The sequence below is a fragment of the Rhinolophus sinicus genome, linkage group LG02 (genome assembly GCF_036562045.2).
Source record: "Rhinolophus sinicus isolate RSC01 linkage group LG02, ASM3656204v1, whole genome shotgun sequence".
NCBI classification, from domain to species: domain Eukaryota; kingdom Metazoa; phylum Chordata; class Mammalia; order Chiroptera; family Rhinolophidae; genus Rhinolophus; species Rhinolophus sinicus.
The window spans coordinates 54809193-54812983 of NC_133752.1; positions in this window are offsets into that span (position 1 = coordinate 54809193).

Below are 3791 nucleotides of genomic sequence, written 5' to 3' on the forward strand. Positions count from 1 at the left end.
ATATAATGCTTAGTGCAAGAATATTTTGGTAATCTTGAACTAGTTTCCATTCACTCAATTTAAAGACAAAACTGAGTTAAATAATGTTGCATGTTGCTTCAAACTAATAAAAGTTAAAGGATTCACATTAATTGATAGCTTTCATAATGAGATGATCTTGACTAAATTGCAGTAAAAGATACAAGAAAATAGAAGTATGGCTATAAAGTGAGCTATTAGTAATAACTTTGGAAATGCAGACCTTTTCTCATTTCAAATTACAGTTTGTATGTAGATTCAGGATGAACTTATCACCCTCTTTTGAGTTAAGATAATTTCAAGGTGAAGAGAAAAGCTGAGTACTGTTTTAAACCATCAATATGTACTTTAAAAGAGACAATTCAGATTAAAAATAAGTGGAGTTTTACTAAGGTAAGTTTGAAACGGGCATAAACAACTCACCTATGATGATACGAAAGTTCTCCACCTTCACCTCTACCTTAATAATGGAAACATAGCTTACCAAAACTTGGAATGAAATGAATCTCTCAATTTTACAAAAATAAAAGAAGTGTTATGAATAGAAAATCCCGCCACTAATAACAACTATATTGAATTTCTCTAGAGTCAGCTTTAGAGCTGGGTACCTTTCAGAGAATATTTAGCAGCAGCTAATTGGAAGAGTCAGATGCAGTTCAAGTGCAGGGCCACCTGAACTCTTCAGGAGCCAAGAAAAATAAATATAAAATACTAATAGATAACATTTATTGAAAGTTTTCAGTTTGCCAAGTACTACTTTGTATAATTTTGTGTGTCAGTTGAAAACATCCTTGTAACAATTCCAGGAAGAAGATAGTATTAGTTTTCATATTCTATAGATGAGAAAACTGGGACACATACAAGTTAAGTAATTTGTCCAAGATTAAACAGTTAAGCTCAGACCCAAGTTGTGACCCCAGAGAATTTGATCTCATAGTTTACACTATGGCACACCTTACAAATAACCAGGGTTGATGACTTAGGTTATATGTAAAGATTGTAAGATTGTGAGATTATTGGATATCAGCAAATATCATAAATATTTTATAGAATGCATACATTCCTTCATTTCTGTTTTCTTTCATCACATTAGTTGAGTTCATTAGATTCCCAATAAGCCAGTTCCTACATGACATTAATTCCATATTAAGAAGCAGAGCTTAGCTCCATCTCAAAGAGCTAAAGGACTAACAATTGGGAAGTAGGTCTTTCTTCCCCCTAAAACCTTTGTTTCTTTGCCTGCAACTTGAGGCTCCATCAGTTCCTTCTACTAAAAACTACCAAAAGAATACTTAGGAGAGAAATATGGGGCCCAGAAATGTACAGTGCAGTTGGGAACACAAATATTAATGAAGCATTCATAATTCTGTATTACTAAGGGCTGCTGTAGTGGAAGTAATGGAAGCCAGGGGAGCAAACAGGAGTGTTGGGTTGGGCAGGGAGGTGGAGGCTGGACCTGGGAGTGTGGCTTCCAGGTCATGTAATTCTAGGCGCTCTGTTTGCACCAGAGTCTGTCGGAGAACACCACCTGACTGCAGCCACATGTGGTGACCTGAGTTGTTCTTCAAAGAATTGACTAGAAAACTGCGAGTCAAGAAAATGCTTTGTAAGTGGTAATGTAAGACATAAAAACAAAACATTGTAGTTATTGTTTTTATTAAATTAAGTATTAATGAATGAAAAAAATATTATTTGGATTCACAGCTTTGCCAGATCTCCTGTGTGAAGATGGAGCGTGGACCGGGAAAGAGTGAGATCCCGAATGCTGAAATGGAACACATGGGAAGATTCGAATGGTTAAAGTTCCCTAAACTCCCAACCCTATAGGAATATGCTACTCAGATCTCCTGCTTCAGGGAGGATAATTGACTGCTGGACCCAGCTGCGGCCTCTCTGGATCGTCTACCCTCACACTGAGGCCATGCTCCCTTGGACTGCTCCCCGCCAATGACTGAGCATGCAGAAGTACCACAGCAGGCCCATTTTGGCAAAATATGGGACTCCTCCTCTTGACTTGAGGGCACCCCCACCTGCGTTGGCCTGGTTAAACCTTTGTTTGAATTGTGCTGCAGTTCAACATCTTCCAATCTTCCTTCCTTCCTTTTCTCCATCCACAGGGATCATATGTGCATCGTAACCTAAAGGCTCTCCCTATCTTCTCCTGCTCCCTCCCCCAGCAAACCTCTTGACACCTAATCCCATTTCACCATCTGCTTCTTAACAGATGTTACCTAATGCAGCCTTCCTTGTCAGAGAAATTCTCCCTACTACTCTGTGATATGAGGCTTTTCCCATCTTGTGTCAAGACTCTGTAATAACCTTTGTGGAAATAACTTGGCAGGAGTTTGGGAAAACCAATTCTCGTCATTGCCTCGAATCTTACCATCAGTAATATGCTAGAGACAGCTTGTAACAGATCACGGAAGCCAACTGTTAAATTTTCAGGAATTTAGTAAGTTGGTTGGTAAACACAGTGATTATTAAAATTTATATATACTTAGATAAATTATATTAAAACCAAAAGTAATAAAAACTTAAAAACTCATCACTTCCTAATTAACAACTTTTTATTACTGTCTATGCTGTTGAGGTTATTTACATCTATTATATAGGGGCATTGGAAATAACATACAACGATGTGCTACTTGTACTTCTCTTTGGATTTGGAGGCCAGATTTAGATGTGCTATTTCAGCTCATTTCTTTAGTAATCTGAGAGGTTGCCAGCTTTGAGGGCAGCCTGAAGCAAGAGAAGGTTTTTGTCTGGTCCAGAAAGCTCTGCCCTCTGATCCAGTGAATCCAGTGGGCTTGAAGCACCTGTGGAACACAGGCTGCTTTGGCACGGCCAGAAAGGTGAATCATAGCATGGGCCTCCAGGGGTTTGCAGCCGAGCCATGAACTCTGTGGCATAGAACTGTTCCCCTTTTGAGAAACCAATCTTGGTTTGTTGCTTGGCAGTAGTAAATACAGCAGTCTGATCATGAGACATTGGGTAACCAAGCAACCTGTGCCCATCATAACCTGGGGGTCACCTGATCCACCAAGCCATGAAGTCAGCTAACATTTGAAGTGCGTGTGCAATGTGCCAGGCTCTCTTCTAAGCGCTTTATTTGTAACATTTCCTTTAATCCTCCCCACAATTCCGGGAGATAGTACTGTTATTATTGCTATCATCCCTACTTGGAAGAGAAAACTGAAACACAGAGGGACAAGCAATTTGCCCCATAGTCACATGTTGCAGAGTGTGGTTTGAACCCAGCCCTCCAGCGCCAAAGTTCACGTGTTTAATTACCAAACTATATGGCTTCTCATGATCAAGTACAAGTTTTCTATATAGGACTGGGCTTGATCAGAAACTGAAGATACAACAGATCGCATGGTGTGCTTGCTCTTACCACACTACCATTCTTCTGCAGCCTACACATCTGACCTAGGGGTGTTCTCTAAGTCCGGGTGACAGAACAGACAACTGGCACACTACGGCAGCGGCCACAGTGGCCAGCCACAACACTATAGCCCAACTCAAGGGTGGCCCTGAGGAACAACTGAGAAGGGAAATTTTCCAGTAGACAAAAATTTTAAGCATTTCTCCCTGTTGACTACTTTGTCTGAAAGGAGAAATGATCTGAGCTGCATGTCACCAATTAATGATCAGTAGCTGATGGTTTAGCTCAGTAGCCAGAGACTTGGAGGGATCAAGAATGTAGGGCTGGTGATAAGTATATTAGGAGGAAGAGGAACATGGAAATCTCTCAAAATGGATTCAGAGTATGA